The following is a 19429-nucleotide window of genomic DNA, read 5'->3' on the forward strand; positions in this document are numbered from 1 at the left end:
AATTTTATTCAAATACCATCTCATTCCGACAAAAAAAAAAGAATTTTCCTGTGCAATATGCTACAGGTGAATAAAGCGGATCGTCTTTTAGTGTTTCTTCCTAGCGTTCCTGAACAAAGGTGCAGAAAACGATATACATTTTGCAATGCGAATGTTTGGAGCACAGACGATGACTCAAGCTCCCTCAGCCTGCTCCCTCCCCGCACCCCCCGCCCCATGATAGATGGCTATTAAAAGCTGTTGACGTCAAAAAGGACGGCCATCTTTGATGAGGGCAGAGCTCTTTTCCATTAAAGAAGAAGACTCGAGGAGGTCAGGAACGGCGGTCCTTGCCTCCGTGCAGCGACAGCCTTAAAATAAGATTCTAGAATAGTCCCAGATCACTGTTTCGGCTGAATCTGGGTGCACCCTCCTCACGGTAAGAAAAAATGATTATATATATATATAATATATATACAATACAATATAGTGTTTCTTATCCATTTATGGTTTAGTCCTCCCCGTTTACCTGCTGCATTTAACGAGAAGCACAGCGTTGCAGCCTGCCAATCTTGTCTGGCTGCCCAGCCGGAATCGTGCAATGTGTCTTTTGCAGTTTCTACGAAAACCCAACTTCTTTGAGATTGGAAACGCATCGCTGATTTGGAAGTGATCAAACCCCTGCACGGGTTCATGCAGCAGGACCCCGGCTGTTAGTACGGGTGTTTTGCTTGGAGGTACAGTTGCTGCTGCTGCTGCATCATGCCGCGGATGGATGGATGGTGTACTGTATGTTACTGTATGCAGTGCAGAGGCTGTGCTGGTGGTGGGCGGTTTCAGCACCGCAGTACCATGGACAGCGCTCGACTGCAGAGTCAGTGCGGCGAGCGCTCGAGGGCTCGCGTGCAGCCGCAGGACACATTCCCCATCACACACAGAGCAGCGCTGTCCAAACAGGTCTCCCACAGTACAAATTGTACTTGCAGAAGCTTTAGACTCGGGGATAAAATGCGAGGGTGTCTTACTTGGTTTATTGTACTGCAAAACACAACAATACTAATACCCTGATCATGCATGCTGGAAGTTGTTGTAAATGCACATGTGATGTTTTGAGTGGAGGGGAATGATTGGCGTTACAGTAGCTGTAATAGGTTGCAATGGCGATTTAACCAGATCAGTGCCAGCTGGGATAACAACGTATTGCAGAGCAACGCGCTGCTGCCCCCTCTGGTAGAGAAATGGGTTAATAGTAAATAAGGCATTGGGGAACTTCAGAATGCAAAATCTATCTATCTATATATCTAAATATCTATCTATAACATATCCTGAAACTTGAAAAACGGGTTATAGGGGACATTTTGTTGTACGTCCAGACTATTCTGCTTAGTTCAGTCAAAAGAGAGCCTTTGAAGCTGACAGATTGATTTGCTGGGGCATAGTAATTACTGCTGGTTTTGTTACCTGCTACAGAGAGTGTGAGTGGGAGGAGGGGATCCGCATTACAGCTCAATGGGGAGGGAGACAGGGCACCCACACTGTTAGTGAGAGGGACTAGAGCGATTCCATGTCATTTGTCAAAACAAGGGTGACACAGTTATAGGGGGGTTGGGGGTAATTGAGCATATGAATGCCCCTTCCAGGTCAATGAATGCTTCAGGAAATGCCACCTTATGTGGCCACAGATCTCTGATTAAAATCCAGATACAGAGTACCTAACCTTAACATTGAGGGATTTGAGAGGGTTAAATGGCTTCTAAATGGTAGTATTATGTGACAGTGGCCCACCTGCTTTCATATCAAACAAATGCAAGATTATTGAGGGTTACGAATGCAGCCACGAATATCCGAACACTTTCCTGGGAAATTCTGGGGCAATACCTCAGTAATGCAGCAACATTTCTGTGACATTTCTGCAGACAGACTAATGGCCCATCAGATTAACACAGCGGGGGTCCCTGGCAGTCCCATTCAAACTGAATGAGACTGCCAGGGCCCCCGCTGTGTTAATCTGTTGGGCCATTAGTCTGTTTGCAGAAATGTCACAGAAATGTTGCAGCATTACTGGGAGATTGCCCCAGATTTTCAAAGGCAAGTGGTCGGATACTCGTTGCTGCATCTATATACTACTAGAGCCCTTAATCATAAAACAATGAAGGGCTATGTTTTTTTTTCAGGGCAGGCTACAGAGCAGAAAAACCCCACCCCATTATTGCGCCTCTGGAATATGTTTAGACGATGAGGATGCAGTTCAGAAGGATTTCGTTGAGTATTGTTGCAGCATACATTTAAGAACTATACACCAAAGGACAATTAAAATATTCTTCTTCATATTTTATTTGGAAAAGCAGACACCATTATAAGAAATAAGGGAACAACAAAAATGCAATCAGGACCTTTTTGTTTGTGTGGCATGCTGCAGTTATATTTCCATATACAGAGAGGATCATGGTTTTTATATTAAACGATCATTGTGGGCTACAAAAATCCCCCAGATTGGTGTGTGCTTTTATATTCTAGTTAGATAGAAATGTCCAGATGTAACAGATATGTATAATGATTTCCTGCATATTGAAAAGGTCATATAAAATATTGCCAGGTATACTTTCACGGCTTAATTACATTACCAAATGGGAATGTTAAACAGCAACAGAATGTTATAATTATGAAAACATTAAAAATGCTTGTGAAAAAATACTTACATTTTAATGTGTATATCTTGCTGCAGAATTACAGTTCATCCCATTTAAACTGTTCTGCATCTCACAAAAAAAACAAAAAGGCAATACTCTAATGAAATAATGCAGTATAGCCTAGTGTAATAAAATTGCAGATTAAAACTATTATTTTGCTCTTTCAATACTTATTGTGAATCAGGAATTAACCATTTTAATCCTCAAATCAAAGGTTATGGGTATATTTGCATAGCAGATGACCATTAGAAAACTGTAGGATAGTATGTGTCAACATCAAAACAACTGAAATGTAGAGGTTATTGGTATTTATAATTGGGGATGAACTGCAGTGCTTTTCAAATACATAATTTAGCAAATCCATTGCAGAGACAGATCTACTACAATGTAGCAAAGTAAAATGACCAAATTATGAAAATGAGATGTTTCCTATTCTTCTCAACGTTGAGGTCAATAGGTCAACACCATATAGAAAAACATGACCTTTGGGACCCACAAAAGGGCCCACTGAAATACTTTAAGATAACTGGATGTTGGGGAAATGAATCATACTCTGGTCAGATAATGGGACTATTAATTGTTAAATATGTAAAAACACCATGACATATTACAAGATAACTACACTGTTGCTAACTATAACTCTAACATGCAGTTGTGTTTGAGATTGTACTGTAATTATTCTCATTCCCTTTTCCTTGCATGTAAAGGGAATTATTTTACCATGACCTCTTCTTTCTTTATTGTCATATCATCAAATTTGGTAATTCACTGAATAAATTTACTCACTTTCCAGAATGAAAATAAGACATGGCCTACAGATCCAGGATGAAATGTTTGTTTTAAAGGGATGGTTTAATGTAAATACTAAAATATTTAGCAATTTTTTCATACTTATGGTATAGGAACAGAAAACAGTGAATGGTTCCAATTGGGCATTATTTAACTCTTCAGGACAGATATGCCAGCAGAATGTAATTACTAAAAATGTGGTGTAATCATTGTGCTTACTGTCTTTGAAAAAGAAAAGCATTTGACAGGGGATTTTGCATAGACAGCAAATCAATCATATCTCTATTAAGGGCAACATCCCCAGATACTGTATGCATTACTTAAGTGTAATCTAGCTTAGAAGTAAAACAGTATACAGTATGTCATCTAAGAAAAGAAGGAGAAAGCTCTTTCTGTTGATTTAGAAATAGTATTAAAATGTCAAAGCAGGAACCGTTTTAAATTCTTAATGATGAAGTGAAAGGCAGAGGGCCTTGATTAAGCAGAAATAGTAAACCATTGCAATATGCAGAAATGATTGATTAAGCACATCATCTAAGTAAAGACTGTATACGGCATATACAAAATGAGTCATACACTACTAACATTATATGCATCCAAATTATATCGTGATGTGTCATAGGATGCAGCCACATCTCTTGTTATTATGTTTTGTAGAAGGAAAACAAAGTAAGATGCACGGCTTTGTTTTTTAATCAGGGAACTAATATCAATGTTCAACTAACTGAAGATACTGAAAATAAAATAGTTAGAAGTACAGTAGTGTAACATAAACTCGCTTCTCATACGTCAGCAACTACAGTAAAGGTAACACGGTACAGTAGATTAAACAAAAAAATTAAACACTTGGCTCACATTACAGTCAGCAGGGGACATATTTGTCTTCCACTGTGAAAGCTACAAGGTTTATATTATTGCTGCAGGGAGGTGTATATGTGATTATTCATATTGAAATGTATGCTTACATTGATAGAGTTTTAGAGATGTATTAAAAAATATTTGTTAAAGGAGAAACACCATACATATTGTTATACATATTGAAGAGAGTTACCCAGATGGAAGATGGGCCTTGCTTAATGTTTCCTACTAAAAGGACTTGAGCTGACACAGCATGAGAGAAGCATGAGAACAGCAGATACAAAAATAGGTGTTTGTAGGCAGAAGAGGAGGTACAGTGCACATATTGACAGATAGAGAACAAGGCATCAGAGGGGGTAAATGGATGATATTGATGGTAGAGTAGGAAGCTTGTGGGTACAGGAGGAGAACTGTCCACATTTATTCTGTAGGCTTTTGAATCCTGCTCCAGGCACTAAAAAATGTTATGAATTAGGACATGCAAAAGGACACATTATAGTTTACTACTTTTAACTTCCTACTTTTACAGGGATGGATCCAGAGCTGCAAGGCTCTTACAGTAATGACAGACTTGTACACTCAACGTTCAGAATGGTTGTAAGCTTATTAGGAACATCATTTTTTTTCTGTCTCGGTAACACTGCATCCCTGCATTGGTTTATCAAGCACAGTTAATACCCCCCCCCCCCCCCCCCATCCCACCACACTTTAATGAGTAGCGTCTGCAATTGACTACATTGTGTTTCAGAGCAACAGGTTGCAAGCATTTTTCAGTGATTTAATGAAGATGTCCTTATTTACAAGCCACACTTTTTTTTATAGCTAAAAGCAGTTGTTAACGATATCAGTGAAATTTGTCTTTTATTGAGTCTTCATTACAAAAAAGACTAGTTATGTTGTTGGACATCTTCCTTGATCACAGCATCCCTTGGCTCCTGAGCATAGCATATGACTTTGCTATTCTCATCAGCATCATCTCAACCTTTTTCTCACGTCACTTGAACACCAGCAGAATGCAATGTGGCCAGTATAGCAACTCCACCTTCCAAACCCCACGGTAGCTCTAATGTCATTGTTCTCATCCAAATACCAGCAGAGAAATCACTTATGTGGGAAAATGATGACCAGTTTGACTTATAGAATTGCCATGAGGATTGGACATCATATGAAATACGCTGGCAACTTTTTCCATTTAGTTCCATTTGTATCTAAAGAGAAAGACTTGGGCTGAGTATTTTATTGCACGTCTCAATTCATCTGTACTGGTAAAGTATTTTGTAAAGAAATGAATAGTACAGAGAGAGAGAGATTCAATATAATTGAATCAGCATGTTCACTTTTATGCTGTAAGACTGTTTTCCAGTGCTGGAGACGAATTTAGTCCCAATGATTTGAATGGAGCTGAAATCTTATCCGGCAGTGGAAAGCAGTTTCACAATGTAAAGTGTGGAATAGGGGCTGAGGAGCAGCATGAACATAACACTTTCTGGCATCCATTTTTATCTGCTATTATTTAGCAAAGAAAATCGGATGGCCTGCTGACTAATAATACATTCCTTTTACTGTACAATTGTTATTTTATTTTATAGATAACACTCAGTATGTCTCATTGCTAATTATTTGGTTGCCAGTCATAATGTATATCACAGACTGTATCATCACATTAACAAAATGGCTCCCATGTTATCTATGTCAGTTAAACCTACATACACAAAGTCAATAAATATGTAAATCTGTTTTCACAGTCCTGCTGTTTTTTTAAACAGCAAACAGACAAACATGCTATCACAAAAAATTGTGAATAGTAGGGTTGCAATGGGAGATGTAGTCAGTCTTGGTGTTAGTAGCAAGTTGTCATGAGAGGTACTGATGTATTGAAATTAACACATACAGTATGTCGTCACACCCGTACATTCACAGGCACAGAAGCGTTTGAGCAGAAAGCGCATTTTCCGTTCTACATTCTGCATGAATAAGATTGGGGTGTTTTTGAAAATTAGGACTTCACACAGGGAAAAAAACATTTCTAAATATTTTTCATCTGATAAGATATTACTTTGAAATGCTCAATTTTTTTTTTTAAACAGAAATGACCAATTAAAGATATATGTATACAAATGAGTCCTATGTTTTAGGTATGGTTCCCACTCTTCAGGCATTGCTAATGTAGAATGCAAGATTATTATGAAAATAAAATATGTTTGTTATCAGCACTGATACAGTAGAAGGGAGTATGTTGTGTAGCAAGGAAGAGATATATACTGTATGAGAAGCATACAAAGCTATGAGCAAGATTAACTAAACAGCAGTAAGTGTTTTACAGCCCTATCGTTTTTATGCCTAGAAACCCTCCTAAAAACTGTGACATACACTTCAAATGTGTGGTTTGCTACCTGCAGTGTCCTAACCATGTTATGCCCTGTATTGTATTCAAATATGTTGAAATCTATACAAAGAGCAAAGAGCCTATTAATGAGAGGTATTAAGGGGATTTAGCGACAGGTGGCATCTGGTTTCTAATTATTTGTGCTCAACCTCAAAATTACTTCTTTTGTAGTACATTTGCATACAATTACCTTTGCAAATATAGTGGTAACTACTGCTGTTCTGTAAATATAGACATATTGACAGCAATAAACAATCACTTGGCTCACCAATTTTGCTATTTTCCTCTTATCTATTATGAAACCTTAGATCCTATTAGATTCTGAGACTTGTTTTATTATTAGGATGCCCTTGTGTGTATTCCAAACATTTAAAAATTCCCTTCTCGCCATAAAAACAGATAAACACATAAAAATAGCTACACTGTACTCTGTTACTTTCTAAGATTCCAAATCAGAAGTAGTATGATATAATAAAACAGACTGGGCCTAGTAGATCGTCTGAGATTAACAGTGTCTGACACAGTGTTATTAGTGTGTGCAGCAGTGTAGACGTTCATATCTATTGATTTTGTCACATTCACAACACACTGCGTATCCTTCTTGGCACCCCTCTCTGTGAGAAGCGTCTTCTCCTCCGTGCTGACACTCTCTCCATGCGGTGCAGCAATCCGTCTCCAGCCGATGACATTACTCCTGCAACTTCTTTAACGGCTTTCTGTGTTATTCATCGCCTCGTCTCAGCCCTTTAAACCTGCTGCCCACCACTATGAAAATATAATAAAGTGCACTGCTGATATATAATTGTGGATAACAAGAGGTAAACTGTGTACTGTGATATTAATTAATACCAAGTCCCAAGAACCCACACTAGAACAAAGTGTTTATAGTGTAATAATTGAGTACATAACCTTAAAGGCAGGTAAATTAGAAGAGCGTCTACAGCTGTGAACAGGGGGGTGGCTCTGCACCCCCTGACACTAAAAGGGAAAAATGACAAAAAAGACACCGCACAAACCGCTCATAGTGAAATACATTTTAGTAAAGTAAGGGATGAAGTGGCTTTGATGCTACGAAATGCGTAGGATGTTTGGATTTTAACATTTTAGATTTGCCATTCTTTGATCCCTCGATATTTGCAGCTCTAACACTGTGTGGTTCTTTCGCTTTGTGGCTCGGTATACTTCACGAATTGCGCATATATTGCAGTGCTATGAGACACCCACTTTTGGACTTTCTAAGTGCCGCTATTTTGTAATTTTGCGGATTACCGCATACGGACTGTGTTCGAACTTTGAAACGAACTATGAATGGAGATTTCTCCATACCAAACATCTGAGACATTCTCTATACTAAACACCTGAGACATTTACCTGCGGTGTTACCGTACTCCGCACCCTGTATTCAGTCTGGGAGAATCCTTCTGATGAGACGCTAATTCCTAGGAGAATTTATAGTGCCATCGTGAGAGGGGCCACCTACCTTTAGGAGATCTAAGCCTTTGAAGACCACCGGAGGGCACGTAGACGGCAACTTCGTTCCTGACCAGCCATACATTCGGTGTCCGGTAACCCATGTCTCGTTACATGATATGTCCTTAATCATCTTATCTGATGTACGCAGAATACTCACCCATTCTTAATATTTTTACTTTACTAAAATTAATTTCACTATGCGCTGTGTCTTTTTTTTTTGTCATTTTGCCCACCGCTATATTCACAGAAATCAATGAAATGTATGTTTAAATATAAATAGAATTTATTTTAAATAAGTTTGCAACTAGTTTAAAGCTAACAATAAACATTTAGACGAGGCTGCTCAGACATTCATCATATTCTTCTTCATATGACTTAATGTAGGTAGATATGATTTTATTCCTTGTGATTGACTTGCATTGGATCTAGAGAAGGTATATATTTATGTTGTCTGATCACTATTTGATTCTTAATCAGCATATTAAAATAGAGCTGGAGGAGACATTCAGTGTGTACGTAAAATTCATGTATAGAGAATTGAATTCAAATATTGAGTTGACTTTGAAAAGAAACATTTGCGCTTTGAGGCACTGCTTCCTATTTGAGGTCTTTATACGTCTTCCCTAGCTGTGCTGTATTTCCCTTGGCGGTGCTTCAGTATTTTTCTGGGCTTTTTTTACCTTAATGATTAGTTTTTCTTAATTACCTTTTACGCAAAACTGCAGTGCTTGTGAAATTGTAAGATATGTTTTCAGATCTGTGTCGGTATGCCTGAGGAAAACTGCTTACGAGCTATTTCTGCTATCACATTACAATGCTGCAGTTTAGTGGAGGCGTTTGATTTATTCTGGTTGCTCAATATATAAATCAGACACTATATATCAGCTACATTTGTTAGCATAAATGGTTATTCTAGAATAAGCATTAAGTGAAACAAATCACTATGTTTACATTGTTTCACATTGAAATACATATTACATGGAACAAATGTGACTGTTCAGCATATCCTTGTTTGTTTAATTTCTACTGCGTTATCCATTCGTAGTGCCTAGTGTTCATTTTCTCTTCTGCTAGAGTACTTCATTGCTAGGCCATGTGAATAGGACCTGGGGCATTAGGCCATATTAGAGCAATTCTCCTAAGGTAAGAACATGTATTGCCATAAAATATAGATATACTGGAAGAGACTTTAACACACAAATTAATGACCAAGTTAGAATCTTTGAACAAAAGGATTTTTATACAGAAATTAAATGGGCCCTTTATCAATGTTTCCTTGCTATAAAAACTATGAAGAAATGTTGCAAACACCAGCTTTATTTAAGAAAAAAAAAACGTCCAAAAATCCCACCAAATTCTTTTTTGCAGCATTCCAGATACCTGCTTTGCACCAGTTTTGCCAGTCAGAGACTTAAATAGTCCCTATAAATAGGTTAATGGAACATCTAATCAAGTGGTTCCTATTGGAAATACCATTTGGTTTCTGCCATACTGATGCATATGTAAAAGAGAAATGATGACAGTAGCACACATGGGTAATTAGTACAATCTATGCCACCTCTTTTGAAAAATATATCTATTGTTTATGTGTGCTTTTGACAAACTTATGTTACATAGTTACATAGTAGATCAGGTTGAAAAAAGATATATGTCCATCAAGTTAAACCTATGCCAAATTTAGATGACAGTTACTTATCCTATATTTGTATTTACAGTATATTGATCCAGAGGATGGCAAACAAAACCCCCCAGTGAAATGTCATCCAATGATGTCTCATAAGGGGCAAATAAATTCCTTCCCAACTCCAAATAATGGCAATCAGATTTCTCCCTGGATCAATATCCTTCCCATGATTACTTATTTAGTATATCCCTGTATACCTTTCCTTTCTAAAAAAAAAAAATGCCCAACCTTTTTTTGAAGATATTTATTTTATCTGCCATCACAATCTCCATGGGTAATGAATGCCAGATTTTAACTGCCCTTACTGTAAAGAACCCTTTCCTTTCTCGCTGGTGAAATCTCCTTTCCTCCAACCTTTAGGGATTACCCTGTGTCGTTTGTACTGCCCTTGGGATGAATAGTTATTTTTAAATTGAATAGTTCTCCTTCTATTGTCCCTGAATATATTTGTATATAATTGTAACCCCTCTTTATTTGGCTGTACCTCAATATATGAGGTGGGGGCCTTAGTTCGTACAATATTATAACCTCCACACGTATGTGAGGCCAGCAAGAAGGGGAACAGCACAACAGCATATGTATAACAGTTTATGGATAACCAAAACTGGAATAAACACAGGTTGGCAAATACTCCTGTGACCCTTATAATTAGGGCCACAGCATATCATACACAGTAACTTATTAACCTCTCAAATGTAACTTACGCTGTACCTCCAAGTGTATGGTACAGTCACTTTAACTGAGTTCACTTTGCTGCTGATCAGGCAGGGTTATGTGACATTAATATTACGTTGGAGCTCTTTATTCTGAATTGCCAGTTGCAGGCTTTTGCTTCTGTATGATAAATGTAATGGCTACCCTTTCCTTTTAACAGCAGGGGAACTCCAACTTTCAGCTACTGTATCTGTCTCCTGGGCTTTTCCTCTGGGGCTTGCAGGTTCCTCACTGCAGTGTTTCACTGAGCTTTCTTCACTGTGCTCAGTTCACCACATAACTCCACTCTCCAGCTCTGTCATGCAGGTGCAGATCCCTCTTGGTGGATGGTCGTGCAAGCATGCCTCACAATCACAGCCTCATGCAGATCTCCAGAGTCACAAGATGTCTGTGTCCCCAGACTCAATGTATCACCCTCTCTCATAGTCCCTCCTCCTTCACCAGCTCACTGGCTGATCTAGGTCACATGTCATCAGAAAGCATAACAGTTAAAGGGGCAATGTCTTGAGGAGCATAACCATTAAAGGGGCAATGTCCTATGGTACTTGCAGACACAGGGGGTTACATTGTTATCATATCCCCTCTTAGGCACCTCTTTTGTAATGTAAACAAATGTAATTTAGCTAGCCTCTCCTCATGTCAGATTTTCCATCACCTTTATTAATTTGGTGGCTATTCTCTGCACTTTTTCTAGTTCCATAATGTATTTTTTATGGAGTGGTGCCCCAAACTGTACTCCATATTCAAGGTGTGGTCTTACTAATGTTTTATAGAGGTTCATAATTATGCTTACTTCCTTTCCATCTACTCCTCGCTTTAATGCAAGATAATATATTATTTGCCTTTGCAGCTACTGTATGTCATTGGAACTATTGCTAAGCCTGCTGTGTACATGCACTCCTTAATCATTCTCCATCAAGGATTCACCTAATTTTTCCCCATTTAAATTGTAAGACGCCTGTTTATTCTCGTTTCCCAAATGCATAACCGTACATTTATTCTTAAACCTCATCTGCCATTTACCTGATCAAGTTTCCAGTCTATCCAAGTACTTATGAAGAGAAATTACATCCTGCTCTGATTCTACTACCTTACACAATTTAGTGTCATCAGCAAAGATGGAGACTTTGCTCTCTATGCCAACCTGAAGGTAATTAATAAACAAGTTAAAAAGCAGGGGAAGTCCCTGTACCAATCTTTGAAGTACTCCACTCACAACTTTAGCCCAACCTTAAAAAGTTCCATTTATGACAACTCTCTGTTGTCTAGCCTTCAACTAGTTTTCAATCCAGGTGCAAATATTTTTACTGAGTCCAATTTCCTTTATTTTGTAGACTAATCTCTTGTGTGGCACCGTATCAAAAGCCTTTTCAAAATCTAAGTAGACAACATCAACTGCATTACCCTGGTCTAAATTCTTACTTATCTCCTCAAAGAAACTAATAAGGTTTGTTTGGCACGACCTATCTTTCATAAATCCATGCTGACTATTACTAATAATTTTGTTTTTGTTTTCAATGAGGTATTCCTGAATATTATCCCATACTAAACTTTCACGTAGCTTCCCCACTATTGATGTTAGGCTTACAGGTCTGTAATTCCCGGTTGTGATCCCCTTTTTTTAAATGTAGGCACCACGTCTGCTTTAAGCCACTCTTGCGGTACTGAGCCTGTTGCAATTGAGTCCTTGAATATTAAATGTAATGGTTTGGCTATTACTGAACTTACTGTAGCTCCTGAAGAACCCTTGGATTTATCCCATCGGGGCTAGGTGCCTTATTTACTTCAATTCTATCAAGCCACCTATGAACTTCTTCATTGATTTTTTTATATTGTACTCCATAAACATAAAGTATATTTGCAATATATCTGTTTTTGAGAAGTATAATAAATGGTGACGATCTCTCTGAGGAAGCCGTTTCTTTGCTGCGTATGGCCTAAATGTGTGTCATAAAGTATGTCTTAACAAGAAAAAATATTAAAAATGTGAAATATATTGGACATCTTCCAAGCTCTAAAATGGCATTGAATTTATTCTAAAAATCATATTTTAAACATCAATTTAAAGTACTTTGCATTATTCTTTGTTTGGATTAGTGCCTCATACACCAGCTTGTCATTTGGTGAGTGGTCACAGGAAGTCACAGGTAAAGTTAGTAAAGCAGACACTGTAACAAATTCTGCACCTAAGTCTGTTCTGTTTCTCCCTCTTGTTAGAATCAGGAGCTGTAGTAAACTAATGTAAGATACCTGATTTAAAAAAAAATTCTTATGGTGCAGATACAGGCAACATTTTTGGTTTCTCTACCTTTTCCTTGGATCTGAAGGTACTTTTCAGGATCTCTGAATCTCACAATCTCAGCCCCATTGTGGTGATTTTATTTGCTTTGCTCAATAAAAGTTTTTGAACGAGGATGTCACATTTACGTATAGAAAAAAACAATTGTAAGATATCAGCTGAATTCAATGGACATATCATTCAGTAAATAGTTGTGGCTGAGTCTGCTTATTGTATACAAAGAAATAAGTAAGTTCTGGAGGTGCCACCATACTCTTTGACATGTTATTGAACCCCCTCAGCGCTAAAAGTGCAATCTCAGATAGGACTAAATGTATTCACATCCCTTCCTGTCTGAACCTAGTTGGATAAGTTTACAGAAAAGAAAGTGACGAGGACAATGATCCCAACCTCAGCTTTAGGTGGCAAAACATACCACCATTTGCAGAATACGCTTTACAATGATTTAAATACACTTTATTGTTGTATGATTTTTTTTTTCACTGTCATGAATTGTTTGTTCCTATCTGGGATTGTACCTCTATGTAAAAAGCACAGGTATTCTACATGAAAAACTACACTTATATGAATCTTTCTAATCATTAAAATAAAAACTTTTTAAATAGAGCAGTTATTGGCTCAGAAGTAACAATTACCCAGAGTTTGATAAGTGATAATATGGCACATCAGTTCATTATACACGCGCACATTTTTATAAGCCATGTAAGTAGGCCGTTGTTTTTATTTGATAATCTCATTTCATTTGGGGATAGGCTTTCTGTCATTGTAGGTTTGTGAACATAGCTACAGTGATACGCTTAATTGGTTGGTTTGATATTATATTTGCTTGAGAACATTATTACCATGGTACCCATAAGAAATCTAATAAAAGCTGAGGGTTTTCATTCCAGCTCATGTACAAAAAGATCATAAACGGTCAGTAAGAGGTAAAAACTGTAATGTTTTCAGTGAGCTCACTAGTAAGTAGCCCTTCTAGCCGCCTAGGCGATGAGCTACCATGAGCAGGGGGCAAGGCCTCCCTTCCAGCTGATTCGCCACTTCACGGCCATGGGCGGGAAAGGGAGGAGCTATGGGAGGGTAAAAACCATAGCCAGGAGCGAGTGCGGTCACTCTGCTCCTGTCCACGATGAGTGCTCGTCCTTGCCAGGAGGGGCTCGGGGCTGATAAAGTTTGGGGATAGAGGTGAGGGGGCGGAGTCACCGGGACGTAACTTCCGGGAGCCCTCTCGCGATAACAGCCGGCTCAAGCGGGCACTGAGACCATTGACAGGGTCGGCGGGTCAAGGCCAATCTGACCCTTCACTTAACCTATTAAGTGAGCATTCTGGCAGGGACTAGCAGTTACTCTATTATATAATAAACAAAGCCACGGCCATTTCTACCTCCAGACCGAGTCTGTCGTTATTTGCATGTGTTTGTGTGGGTAATAATAAAAAATGGTAAATGGTAAAAAAAATTTTTTTAAAGAAAATTGTAAAATAAGGAAGCCTTGCAGCCTCACTGGTCAGTCAGATCAGCTGTTCAAAATAGACCCCTACATGCCAGTCACACAAAGAGTAGGCATTTTATTAATTTGCCTCTCGTTATTCTACTAAATTGATGTAATTTGTCCTTAATGTATAACAAAGCACAGCCTGCAATTCCTACAGTATGTGATCTCAGCAATACAGTGGGTTCATTTGCTAGCTGTTTTTTGTATTGAAATAATATAAATGTTATTTGCTAAGTGCTATCCCGATTTGAATATCATTCAAATTCAACCAGTAAGCTTCTAATGTTTGGGCTCCACTTGCAATACATTTACTTGATACACAATGGCTTTATTTTCTGGAAGTATCGTTGCTATAAACAGCTATTGCACCTGAAAAAGGGGAGGAATACCCTGAAACATTGTTCTTTGAAATGTATAGACTCGAAAATATCTTCGGTGGCAGAAATGAACTGTATACTTTTTTTTACTGATACTATAATATTGTCCTTTATATCTGCATATTAGTCTAATCCCTCAATGGTTATTTTCTAGCCATTCACATTTTCATAACCCTTTTCAATGCTAGAAGTTAGTAGGGGGTCTCCTGCTTGGTGGGTAGCTGAATCTGCCATAGAGTGTCTGTTAAAGAGTGTAATAAGTGAAAGCTACCAGTTGTATAACACAAAATGTATTCTAAATCATTTACCATGTTCAGATACGACTGGGGTAAATGTGCAGGCAACACCAGTGTGACTTGTTTCTGGTGTCGCATCATCAGGTATGTTAGAGCCAAGTTGCTAGCTATTAAATTGTGAAGTAATTGTCATGAGAACCTCTGTGACCCTTACATTTAATTTCTGCTTGTAAACCTATAAGCCTCTGACCACATTTGACATGATTGACACACTTGACATCTTTTTCATAGATTATGGCTGGAATTGCAATGTTACTAATAGCAAAGTGTTACTACCTGCTTATTTTAGGCTTCATACTGCAAAATAATTCTACAGTACTGTATGAGAACACATTGTAGAGCAGGCCTGCACAACATACGGCCCGCGGCCCGCCTGGCCTCTCTCTGCGGCCCGCGATGAGATTAAAAAAAAAAATAAAAAAAAATAATTAAAAACCAAAAGAAAAATGGCGGCGATTCCCTGCGGTCCCGGTGCGCATGCGCAGGGCCCGCTCCCCCTCCCTGCTCCCTCCCCCCACCCGCCCACTCGCAACGTGGGACAGAGGGGGAAGTCACAGCCAGCTGAGCTCGTGGATATGTGCAGGGGGGTGATGTGAGGTGCATTGAGGTGAGGTGCAGGGGGGTGAGGTGAGGTGCATTGAGGTGAGGTGCATTGAGGTCAGGTGCATTGAGGTGAGGTGCAGGGGGGGAGGTGCAGGGGGGTGAGGTGCAGGGGGGTGATTGGAGGTGCAGGGGGGGTGATTGGAGGTGCAGGGGGTGTGATTGGAGGTGCAGGGGGGGGTGATTGGAGGTGCAGGGGGGGTCATTGGAGGTGCGGGGGGTGATGTGAGGTGCAAGGGGGGAGAATGATGTGAGGTGCAAGGGGGGAGAGTGATGTGAGGTGCAAGGGGGAGAGTGATGTGAGGTGCAGGGTGGGAGAGTGATGTGAGGTACAGGGGGGGAGAGTGATGTGAGGTGCAGGGGGGGAGAGTGATGTGAGGTGCAAGGGGGAGAGTGATGTGAGGTGCAGGGGGGGAGAGTGATGTGAGGTGCAGAGGGGGAGAGTGATGTGAGGTGCAGGGGTGGAGAATGATGTGAGGTGCACAGGAGGAGAAGGATGTGAGGTGCAGGGGGGGTGGGATGTGTGTGGTGTGCAGGGGAGTATTGTGTATTTGATGTGGGGAGGGAGTATTGTGTGTTTGATGTGGAGAGGGAGTATTGTGTGTTTGATGTGGAGAGGGAGTATTGTGTGTTTGATGTGGAGAGGGAGTATTGTGTGTGTGGGTGAGGGGGAGAGATGGGGTTATGAGAGATAGATGGGGAGTATCGCAAAGGTTGATAGTGAGGGGTTCTGGGGGAGATATGAGGATGATGATGAGGGGTGCTGGGGGAGATATATGAGGATGATGATGATGATGAGAGGTGCTGGAGGAGAGATGATGATGATGATGATGATGATGATGATTTTACCCGTGCGGTCCAAATTTTTTTTCCTTGGAGCAGTTCGGCCCTTCTCGCTTTACGAGTTGTGCAGGCCTGTTGTAGAGGAAGAGGGGGGTTGGCCCGGTATTAAAGAGGTTGCACCCCATATGGTCACCCCCTGACCTCACCAGGGAGGCAAGGTGTTAACTGGACTGCGGTCCAGGAATGTGGCTTACACCTTGTCATGTCAGGAAAATGTATGTTCCCCTGTTCCCATGTTTCTTTATAATGTCAGTGTCTGCACCACTCACACACACCGGAGAATTTTGTGTTAAAGTATGAAACGGTTTAAGTGGTATTTGTGTATCTCCGGTTCTGAAGGTTGCAGCAGGCTGAAACTTGGATCATATGATGTCCCAGTTCCGGCATTAAGATCTGGAAAGTTTGGACCCGCTGGACGTAACGGACCGGATATTTTAATATGTCTGTGTTTTAACTTTAATATTGTATTCCAAAGCGGGGATAAAAACCTGCGCAGATTCCTTCACACAAAGGAATGCAAATGGTTAGGGGGGCGACCCAAAGTCTAGGAACCAAGTACTGATCAAAAGACTCTGCCACTCTAACTGTTTACCTGAGGGCGGAGAAGCATCAAACTGGAGTGTTTGTAAGTGTTTTATCTACACCTACAAACAATGAAGATCCTGCCAGATACTTCATCTGGTAGTCTGGTCGTCGCCCCTGATTTAATTATGGGGCTACGGAAATAAGACCCTCAGAGTCCCAGTACGCATGGGCTAACTAGCTGGGGGGCATGGGTTAAACTGTGTTTCCACGTAAGGGATTGGATACAGATAATTGTTCACCAATAGTCTGTATTCAATGTTAAGAATAGGGTTACAAAGGTATATAAACTGTGTCAACCCTACAGTTCTTGTTGTTCTTCTGATTTCACCTTAAATGTCACCGGATTACTGGAGAATTGCTAGCTGATACTTCTCCATTCCCCAACCCTAAGTAAGCGTTACCTTCTTGCCTGTTAATTGTACTATATTGCTATGTTCACCTTTTTAAGGAATAAATATATTTTATTATATCTAAGCCTCGTTCAGTTCAACCCAGATATTTGGTGTTTGTTATATCTTGTCATAAGTTACCATGACACACATCTGTCTGCTTTTCTAAATTGTAAGATGGCATCCCACAGGATCCCTGCAGGTCCCTCCTAAATGTCGCTGAACCTTGGTGTACAGGAGAAAGTCCCTATCAAAACCATTACTTCCCTAAATAGAACAACATGACAGAATTGAAGGCAGCAGTATTAGAAACCAGGGGATATGGGCGATGGAATAGCAATCTCTCCTTGTCTCCCTGATACAGTGGCAATCCTTAAAACTAAAACTGTTTAGAATTCAATAGATTTGGGGACTAAAAAGAAATAAATATATATGTATAATATTACTTGTAATTGTCCACCCTAAGCTTTTAGATCAAAGTTGATTTGGGATTCAATTGAATGTTTAATTTGGCAACAGAATGACTAATACAAGCTCATTAACGCACTGAAAAACATTTGCCAACACTTCCCCCCTGTTCCAGAAAGAGAACGAGAATCTAGAAAACGTTAATTAGGCAACTCCAATAATTAGTATTAATGATTCCACTAAACAAAATCAACAGGAATAACTGCCAGAGATCAAGGTGCTCTCTGCAAGAAAAAAGAAACATCAAATACTCACAGCGATATTGAGAAAATCTATGCTTTAAAACCATGATATAATTTCCTTTTTCCAAATTCACATTGGAAATGAATACAATTGGCGTTTAAACACGGGTGCAATTCCATTTAAATTTTATGGGAGGAATCAGCATACTTTGTAAAAGTGGTCAAAACCTCTACCCAAAACCGGATGAGATTGCGACTTCCTGCTGGATGGCTACCAGCACCATCTTTAACTAAAAACTGGCAGTGAACCTGCACATAAAACTGTAAGTGTCCGGGAATTCCCAAAGCTGAAAATAGTCTGCTTCACCTCTAGAGTATCCCCTGGTTCAAACACTGTAACAAAAAAAATATCACATTTGGCCATGATTGTTGCTTTAAGTTATAATATTCTAAGGAAAGGTTGCCTTAGGATGCTATAAGGTTGTTGCACATTTTAATTTACATCTACTGTACAGGCTTTAAACCTTCCTGTCTGGTTTCCACAGTGTATCTCTCTGTTTAACCGGTCATTCCCTGTACTGTAGAAAATTGATATAAAGTGGAGTGCTGAAGCTGGATTGTAGATATTGACTGATTTTGCAAAGATTTCTATGATAGTGAGCCTATAATTATAGGTAATTACAATACTTGCTTTTGTAGCTTTTTAAAGTGTCATTATCACATTAGCAAAACAATATACAACTAGTGAGGATGTACAATGATATTCCTTTCCTGGAGGCATATCGAAAAATGACATAAAATATTAACACGTTATTCTGGAGCATATCAAGTGCTGTATCTAAGGCTGTCATTTTTCTCCTACGTATTTTCATCATGAATTTGCGAGGTTTGAGATTTTGCAAATCTTTTTTGGCAAATGTCACAATTAAAATTATGAATATGACTATTTTTTACATTAGACATTAGCAGAAATAAGTGATTGATGTGTCAAGACAAGCATATTGGGATTCTGATGTACTTTGTATATTAAGCAATTGTTAATTTTCAAGATTTTTTTTCCCCATTTATGCATGAATTTAATTTTGATCTTTTGAATGGATTCCCTGCGCAGCTAGAAAAAGATCATACTTGTAACCCATATTTATAGCTAATTAAAATTCATTGCTTTTGCAGCCACAAAGTACTTAGCTGTCATATAATTTACTTCCTAGTGCATTTGTTGTATAAATTATAAATCAAGGGTTGCAACTTATGATTTAACACCTCCACTGAACATGCAGTACTGTACATGTGAATACTGCCAGTTTATCTTTGCTGCATCGGCAT

General features: G+C 39.2%; 1 protein-coding gene across 2 annotated transcripts in view; it reads left to right on the forward strand.

Moving 5' to 3' along the window:
• Positions 1–260: 260 nt before the first annotated feature.
• The window catches only part of SNAP25 (synaptosome associated protein 25), a 135283-nt gene continuing 116114 nt past the window's right edge, over positions 261–19429 (forward strand). For both annotated transcript variants that reach the window (XM_075596036.1, XM_075596034.1), the window contains exon 1: positions 261–418. The gene's annotated coding sequence lies outside the window, so the exon portion shown is untranslated. The remainder of the gene's footprint in view (positions 419–19429) is intronic.

The sequence above is a fragment of the Ascaphus truei genome, chromosome 4 (assembly GCF_040206685.1).
Source record: "Ascaphus truei isolate aAscTru1 chromosome 4, aAscTru1.hap1, whole genome shotgun sequence".
NCBI classification, from domain to species: Eukaryota; Metazoa; Chordata; class Amphibia; order Anura; family Ascaphidae; genus Ascaphus; species Ascaphus truei.